This window comes from Tachysurus vachellii, chromosome 1 (assembly GCF_030014155.1).
Source record: "Tachysurus vachellii isolate PV-2020 chromosome 1, HZAU_Pvac_v1, whole genome shotgun sequence".
Classification (NCBI taxonomy): Eukaryota; Metazoa; Chordata; class Actinopteri; order Siluriformes; family Bagridae; genus Tachysurus; species Tachysurus vachellii.
In genome coordinates, this window is record NC_083460.1 from 15,937,704 (window position 1) to 15,947,703 (window position 10,000).

A 10,000-nucleotide genomic window follows, 5' to 3' on the forward strand; every position below is an offset into this window, starting at 1 on the left:
GCGTTAATATACACGTGATCACATCCTAATACTGTCCGAGCTGCTGTTATAGAATTAATCAGCACTTTCAGACCAATCAGATTTGAGAGTTCAACACCACTATGGAACAATAATGTATTAATAAGAACAATTTTACACTCAAGTTTTCAATTCTCAGAGACCAACCACCAATGAGTTAAAAAAAACTAAAAACATGTTTTTGGAGCTGAAATGTCGCCTGGCCAGAGGTGCTAGAGGATCAGATTAAGAGCTTCAGGCTGTGCATATAGTGCTCTCCATAGGGTGGAGTAATCCAACCATGGTCCTGTATGTATACATATATACTGTATAAAACTTAAGTTTGGTGTCTTCCCTGGTGTAAATCGACTGCACACCAATTATTCTGGACGCCAGATGCCAACTGAACTCCTTTGGGATCAGAATATGATTAGAAATCTTATCATAGTGCAAGTAGCTGCTTTTTTTTTTTTTTGTTAGCCATTCGGAATCTATAAATGTTGATGGACTATATACTGTAGGTTGTACTCATGACCAGAAGCATGCAATAAAATGTCTTGTATATAAAAGTGAAACTCAATAAAATTTTATTTGTATAGTATGTTTAACAATGGACATTGTCTAAAATTTTACACAGAAACCGTTTTCCCTAATGAACAGGCCAGAGGTAACCGTAGCAAGGAAAAAACTCCCTATGATGATAAGAAGAAGAAACCTTGAGCGGAACCAGACTCATCTGGATGACACCATGATTGTAAATAACCGTAACCCTAACCCTTCTTTACCAGTTTATTATATAGTCAAAAAGTGTAACTTAGGGACTTTGGACATTTTTATTAACTTATCTCTAACAGTAAAACCTACATAAAAGTAACTCTAAATTTGGTACAGAGTGTCAAACAGCAGCTTTACCTAAATCCGCATGTAGCTTTAGATCCGTAACGAACAATCTAGAAGTGGCATTGGTGCCATTGGTGGCATTGGAAAAACTCCCTGAGACGACATGAGGGAGGAACGTAGAGATATGTTTTATAGTGTTGTTCATAAGTATGTTTACTTTATGTTTTGTAAAGGGAAACATTGACAAATTAGAAAACATTTCTTTGCACCTAATAAATTACACTCACTCACTCACTCATTTTCTACCGCTTATCCGAACTACCTTGGGTCACGGGGAGCCTGTGCCTATCTCAGGCGTCATCGGGCATCAAGGCAGGATACACCCTGGACAGAGTGCCAACCCATCGCAGGCCACACACACACTCTCATTCACTCACGCGATCACACACTACGGACAATTTTTCCAGAGATGCCAATCAACCTACCATGCATGTCATTGGACCGGGGGAGGAAACCGGAGTACCCGGAGGAAACCCCCGAGGCACGGGGAGAACATGCAAACTCCACACACACAAGGCGGAGGCGGGAATCGAACCCCCAACCCTGGAGGTGTGAGGCGAACGTGCTAACCACTAAGCCACCGTGCCCCCTAATAAATTACAAAGAAAACAAAATGAGTTGGGATTATAAAATTAATAATAAAATTGCTCGGTTGTGTTGTAAAATTGGGGGGCACGGTGGCTTAGTGGTTAGCACGATCGCCTCACACCTCCAGGGTTGGGGGTTCGATTCCCGCCTCCGCCTTGTGTGTGTGGAGTTTGCATGTTCTCCCCGTGCCGCGGGGGTTTACTCCGGGTACTCCGGTTTCCTCCCCCGGTCCAAAGACATGCATGGTAGGTTGATTGGCATCTCTGGAAAATTGTCCGTAGTGTGTGATTGCGTGAGTGAATGAGAGTGTGTGTGTGTGCCATGTGATGGGTTGGCACTCCGCCCAGGGTGTATCCTGCCTTGATGCCCGATGACGCCTGAGATAGGCACAGGCTCCCCGTGACCGGAGGTAGTTCGGATAAGCGGTAGAAAATGAGTGAGTGAGAGTGAGTGAGAGTGTTGTAAAATTTGTGTTTATAATTTTGCATTTAGGGAGGCACGGTGGCTTAGTGGTTAGCACGTTCGCCTCACACCTACAGGGTCGGGGTTCGATTCCCGCCTCCACCTTGTGTGTGTGGAGTTTGCATGTTCTCCCCGTGCCTCGGGGGTTTCCTCCGGGTACTCTGGTTTCCTCCCCCGGTCCAAAGACATGCATGGTAGGTTGATTGGCATCTCTGGAAAATTGTCCCTAGTGTGTGATTGCGTGAGTGAATGAGTGTGTGTGTGTGCCCTGCGATGGGTTGGCACTCCGTCCAGGGTGTATCCTGCCTTGATGCCCGATGATGCCTGAGATAGGCACAGGCTCCCCGTGACCCGAGGTAGTTCGGATAAGCGGTAGAAGATGAATGAATGAATGAATGAATTTTGCATTTAGTATATTGCATTCATATTCTTTTTATATGATTATTATGTAGAACCTTGAAACCTTCTCTCGGCCCCGAATCTCCTTGTATGGCCCTGATGTGTTTGTGTTTCTTAATAACTACTCTTATAGGCGAAGTGATGTATTTCTCATCTCTTTATAAACAGTCTTGGTTTCTGACTCAGGCTCATTACTCAAGCTCATGCTGCGTCTGTAATTCCTACATGCACGCCGAATCTTTTTAATTACTAGACTGTGTGAACTCGTCAGTTCTGGGGCTCTCAGACAAGTCAAGGAAGTCGGAAGATTCCTGCGTGTTCTCATGATGCTGTCAGGCTACGATTAAGGCTCTGGGGATGAAGATGACTTAAACCTAGCCAAAGATGTGATCCTTATCATTTGAACAGTGAAAAGAGAAAGGAACCACTTGAAATAAAAAGGTGTGCAAAATTATTGGTACCCCATGTAGAATATATTCGCCTTTTGAAGATTACTATCGTTATTAATTTCTCATGAACTCTATGAGCATCTTTGAGCAAAGATATACATGTAAAAGTTATATAATATGGAATCGGATCCTTAATGCTTTCAGGAGCCGTTAAGATGAACAGCGTCTGCTCAGTATTACAACAATATATTTTACTAACTCCTTGTTATTTTCAACAGGAAGTTAGGATTTGGCCATAGATAGAGTTTAAACCTGATTATGGCCCCCTACTTACATTCAAATAAACAGAGAAATAACTGGAAGACATAAAATAAATGTTTTGAAATAGCCAGCTGAGTCTCACAGTAGTTTTGTATCAGGTGGTGAGTTCAGGGAAAAATATCTTGCTCCAGGGTTTTTTTATTCGTTTAAGTTTTTTATTGGTTAAGGAACAAGTACTTTTTTTCTTGAGGTGAATGAGAGACAGCAGCATTGCTACATTGCGTATATGCTCAACAAAACTGTTCAGTTTACCAAGACTATCATGATCAAAGTCACTGAGATCACTGAGATTTTTTCCTTGTCGTAATGTTTTTAATGTTAATATTGTCTAAAGCTCTTGACATTTATCTGCTTGATTTTATGCATTAGGCTTCAGTCATGTGATTGGCTGATTGGATAATTACACGTGTGAACCCTGTGGGTTCCTAATAAAGTGTCCGTTGAGTATAGGACAATAGGGAATGCTGTAAGTGACTGCATAAGGCAACATGCGATTACTTGTCTCTTTGTGTGTGTGAGTGTGTGTGTGTGTTAGTGTGTGTGTGTGTGTGTGTGTGTGTGTGTGTGAGTGTTTAACTAATCGATCATTGAACTTTCACCGTCACTTCATCTGTGTACAAAGACATCATCCAAAGGAATTTATGAGAACCTTATCAGCTAGATCATGGCTAAGATGTTTAAGAGCCATTACTTCACTTTTCTCAGACTTGATGATAGTTGACACAAAACATGTCAAGTTTAATGACTGTGTTTCAGGCACACATTTGGACTCAGCCTCGGATCGACTGAGCAAAGAACAAAAACCGAGAAATCAAAGCAACAAAAGACATTTTTTTAGGATTATAATTAATAATATTATATTATTAAAAGCTGATTTTAATGGATATAGATTGTAATATTGTAGATTCCTAGAGATCATCACATGGCAACAGTGTCTCAGGAGCTCTGTATTTCCTCCCTTTTGCGTCCACATGCTACAATCGACTCCTCTTCATCCAATCAGGATCACACTAGTGTACACGTCTGTCAAGAAAGATAAAGATATATATGTTATGTGTTGAGATTCACCTGCATCAGTTATGACATTACCTCAGTATTACCTTAAGCTTCATCTGTATCAGCTATGACATTACCTCAGCTTTACCTCAAGCTTAATCAGTATCAGCTACTGTATAACATTACCTCAGCATTACCCCAGGTGTCATCTGTATCAGCTAAGACATTACCTCAGAATTCATCTGTATCATCTATGACATTACCTTAGCTTTACCTCAAACTTCATCAATATCAGCTATGACATTACCTCAGAATTCATCTGTATCAGCTATAACATTACCTTACCATTACCTCGAACTTTATCAGTATCAGCTATGACATTACCGCATAATTCATCTGTATCCGCTATGACATTACCTTTGCATTACCTCAGAATTCATCTGTATCAACTATGACATTACCTTAGCATTACCTCAAACTTCATCAGTATCAGCTATGACATTACCTCAGAATTCATCTGTATCCGCTATGACATTACCTTAGCTTTACCTCGAACTTTAACAGTATCAGCTATGGCATTACCTTAGCTTTACCTCAAATTTCATCAGTATCAGCTATGACATTACCGCAGAATTCATCTGTATCCGTTATGACATTACCTTAGCATTACCTCAGAATACATCTGTATCATCTATGACATTACCTTAGCTTTACCTCAAACTTCATCAATATCAGCTATGACATTACCTCAGAATTCATCTGTATCAGCTATGACATTACCTTACCATTACCTCGAACTTTATCAGTATCAGCTATGACATTACCTTAGCTTTACCTCAAACTTCATCAATATCAGCTATGACATTACCGCAGAATTCATTTGTATCCGCTATGACATTACCTTAGCATTACCTCAGAATTCATCTGTATCAACTATGACATTACCTTAGCATTACCTCAAACTTCATCAGTATCAGCTATGACATTACCTCAGAATTCATCTGTATCTGCTATGACATTACCTTAGCTTTACCTCAAACTTCATACGTATCAGCTATGGCATTACCTTAGCTTTACCTCAAACTTCATCGGTATCAGCTATGACATTACCTCAGAATTTATCTGATGAAGGCTTGGTAATCTTGATCCTTTGCAGGGTCATGTTAGGTGACGTGAAAACATTTTTGAGCCATCACACAAGCGGACAACAGAGAAAGAATTACAGTGGTTATCAAATACAGTGTTATCCTACTCACACATGGTTGGCTGCAAACAGGCTCTCACAGCAGAAATGTCTGAAAGAATGTGCTGCATGTGGAGGGGGAGGCAAAGCATCTGAGCATTGGGAGGCATGTTGTACCAGCTGAATTATTTGCCCAGGGTCAGCATTGGAAACCCCAGAGATCAGAGCACACTTTTCACTCAGCCTTTTTCTGTGATATTACCTTAATCATTTATAGCATTGTATACAGTATGTGCAATATCTCCCATGATGCCACTTTATGACTCCACACACTGTTCACATCTTTTAATTATTTAATTAATCGTGCAATGAAGTTTTTGGACCTCCACTGAGATGAGGCCGACTCTGTGAGAATCCTGAGGCATCTAGAGATCTACCAGCTGCGGTTAGACTCTGTGATACTAAAGAGGAGACCAACTCCATGTGGTCTTTTGCATAATTACCATACACCATTTGTCAGGCTGTATATTTATAATCATTATAAATTATAAATTATATTATATTAATATATTAATCATTATTAATTTTATAGCTCATGAATATGTGTTATATAGTGGCCAAAGATTTCTATTGTTTTTTAACATAATATTAAAATTAACAACTTAACTTATTTTAAACAGTTGTGAGATGGTTAAAAGCTTTACATCAGTGCAATGGGAATGGTTTGGATGTGAACATTGATGGAAATCACAAGAAGTTTCTCATTATATAGTTTAAGGTTTATTTTTGTTAGCTTTGGCGCCATCTAGGGACAAACCGTCAGTTTAGCCTCAAATAAGCTATTTCTATTTATTTATGTATTTATTTATTTGTTTGTTTGTTTGTTTGTTTTAAAAAATCTTTTTTTCTTTTACAGCTACAGTCATCCGTGATATGTTCTTAACCCTGTAAAGACCACTGTTGCAGAATCACAACATTACTTTTACAAAAACCTTAACATTTTAAAAAAGGCCAATATATATTTTTTTATCTCAAGACCACATTCACATAGTTATTGGGTTCTATTGTTTGTCCTCATAATGCTATTGGATAGAAAAAGTGTTTATGGGTCCTGTCATCTGGCCATGAACTCACTCTACCTGCAAACTTTTCGTTGAGCTCATCTCCTTTTTTTGCATGCATTTGTCTTATACCAGATATTTCTAATGCAGGTATTTTATGTATGCAAAGCTTTCTAAATATTTCCATAAACTGATTTTCTGATGTTATTCATACTGTTAACTGGTTAATATATTGTAAATGTTTAGATTTACAGATATATATATATATATATGTGTGTGTGTGTGTGTGTGTGTGTGTGTGTTTGTGTGTCTGCAATCTCTTCATGGGAAAGTCTTTAGGCCTGTTTCATTTTTTTCTGTTTTTGTCTTTTACTGTTTCTTCGATTTCTGCCTATTTTAAGGTTCAGACCTCAAACTACTTTCACATCTTCTGCTTTATGCTCAAGGAGGCAGCATTTTGCTTCAAATGAAGTCCTTCCTTTTCACCACAAACTTGAATGGTCTTATTTTTTCTTTTCATGCTGCACGAATCTCCACAACAGTGTTTCAGTCTAATACATTGGATACACTGACAGTCTCTGACCTAGAGATCTACCATGATGAGATGATTATCATAGATACTTCAAAGCATTTCTTTAAATTCTTCTGAATGCTAAACATTCATTCATTCATTCATTCATTTTCTACCGCTTATCCGAACTACCTCGGGTCACGGGGAGCCTGTGCCTATCTCAGGCGTCATCAGGCATCAAGGCAGGATACACCCTGGACGGAGTGCCAACCCATCGCAGGGCACACACACACTCTCATTCACTCACGCAATCACACACTACGGATTTTCCAGAGATGCCAATCAACCTACCATGCATGTCTTTGGACCGGTGGAGGAAACCGGAGTACCTGGAGGAAACCCTCGAAGCACGAGGGGAGAACATGCAAACTCCACACACACAAGGCGGAGGCGGGAATCGAACCCCCAACCCTGGAGGTGTGAGGCGAACGTGCTAACCTCTAAGCCACCATGCCCCCTTGTCTGCTAAACAATGTAGATGTAAAAGTAAACGACACTTTCACAAATCATCAATCATTTCCTCTGGAATTTTCCCTACATAGGACAGGAATTGGTTTTCTGCTCAATATCCTTTCTTCACTTTGTACTTTCCAGTCTGATTACAATACAATTGCAGCTCATTTTACACACAGTATACAAGCTCTCTCTATCATGAATTTAAAAGCTTTGATAATTTCTTCTACTTCCTTAAACTGTATTTCTATATCTAGATGTTTCTCATCATTTTCATAATTGAGTCAGATTTCCTTTATTTTCTAAATACACTTTTTGTACCATGCAGCTCCACTAAAAGTGATTGCATTTCGTCTTTCCTCTTTTTCTTCTCTGCAAGCGTGATTGCATTAATCATATCCTTCCTCATCATTGCACTTTCTCTGTTCAACCGACATACTGACCTTTTATTACTCATCACTCAGACAGAAGGTCAGAAGTCATGTCATGACAGTAACTGATGGTGGACATTCCTGAAGACCACACACACACACACACACACACACACACACACACACACACACACAATGAAACACTCACACACATACACTGAAACACACAAACACAAACATACACGCTCACACACACACTAAAACACTCGCATTCACACCCACACATGCACACATACTGTGTGCTAAAACACTCACACACTGAAACACACACACACACAGGAACACACACACCTACACTGAAACACTCACACAGTGAAACACACACACACTCATATACACATACACACTGAATCACACACACACCAAAACTATCTATCTATCTATCTATCTATCTATCTATCTATCTATCTATCTATCTATCTATCTATCTATCTATCTATCTATCTATCTATCTATCTATCTATCTATCTATCTATCTATACTTTTCTAGCACACATAAAAGGCATAAAAAGTGCTGATCTTTTGCCACACAACCTGTGACTCATTTTCATTTTAAGCAGCTTTGACCTAAAACAGGAAGGAAGACGAAGGAAGGAAGAAAAAATGAGAAGTGATAACTTCAAGACTCTGAAAGACACCCTAGATGTCAAGTAACGACTTTACAAAACTTTTTATATTTTTTTACAAAATATTTTTTAAAATGTGACTCATTTCTATATTTTTACTATGTAGATGTACTGTTTTAGTGGCACAAACTTCTCTCTATCTCAGTCTCAGAGCTGTGGTAATGGTCCAAATTTACTGACTAGTGATTCCACGAAGTCTGCATTCGAGCTTAATATAACTGGGAAATTATGAACCATTAAGTTTATTTTTAAGGTTCTTTGCCATTAGATCATATTTGTATTGCACAGATAGTATATTCTAAAGGAAATTTATTAATATTTAATAATAAAAATTATTAAAAATAAATATCTAATTTTGATATTTTTGTGAACCAACAAATGTGTGCAGGGATAAATAAAAATATAAACTACATTAAAAAAGGGAGATGCATATTTCAAATAAAAAAAATAATCAATCAACTAATTTTAAATATATATATATTTAAAATTAATTAATTAATATTTATTTATTTGTTTGTTTGTTTGTTTGTTTGTTTGTTTGTTTACTGATATTTTTCTATTTAACTTAAACACATAAAACACTGAGGAACATTGAGAACCACTGAGAAACACCAGTCTCCTGTCATACATCTTGCATACTGTAGATCCTGTGGTCCAACACAACTTTGGAAAGCACGCTTACCCTGCGACTGGAGCAGGAGCCAAGAGAAAGCTCAGGTCAACAAAACAGCGAACTACGTCACATACTGTACACTGGAGAAAAATTTCATGCTTATGGATTTTTTTAAGACAAACGGTTGACAATGTACTGATGTTGCAAAGAAAATTCCAGATGTTCCTTATAAAGACAAGTCATGTATAAAAATCACACTTGACGGTTCAACTCAAGAATCAGTGGAAAAAAGCATACAGCTATTTTAGCAGCTCCTCCAGGATTGGTCTTGGTTTTGCAGCCAAAAATTCTTGATTTTGCTGTGGTGCCTTTTTTAAAATTTCAAAATTTTATAAAAATGCATTACAGAATAAATAAACTTCTTCTTCTTCTTCTCCTTCTACTTTTGGCTTTTCCTGTTTCCTGAATCAGTTTCCACCTAACTCTAACCTGGGCATCCTCTACTCTCTCATGAATTATCTTCATGTCCTCATTTAACACATCCATATATCTCCACTTTGTCCTTCCTCTTGACCTCTTACCTAACAGCTCCATCTCCAACATCCTTCTACCAATATAACCATCTCCCTCCTCTGTACATGTCCAAACCATCTCAATCTAGCCTCTCTGTCCTTGTCCCCAAAACAGCCAACCTGAGCCGTCCATCTGATGTGCTCGTTTCTAATCCTGTCCATCCTCTTCACTCCTAAAGAGAACCTCAACATCCTCATCTCTGCTACACTACCTCCATCTCTGCCTCATGTCTTTTCCTCACTGCTACAATCTCAAACACATACAGCAGAGCTGCTCTCACTACTGTCTTCTAGACCTTTTCTTTGTACAGAATAAATAAACTGTGTGAGTCAATACAATAATGATCCACCAAATTCAAATCTGGAGCTCATCTGCCAGAGAAAGAAGATCATTCTTCATAAAAAAATGATCATAAAATCAGCAAAGGACTTTCCATC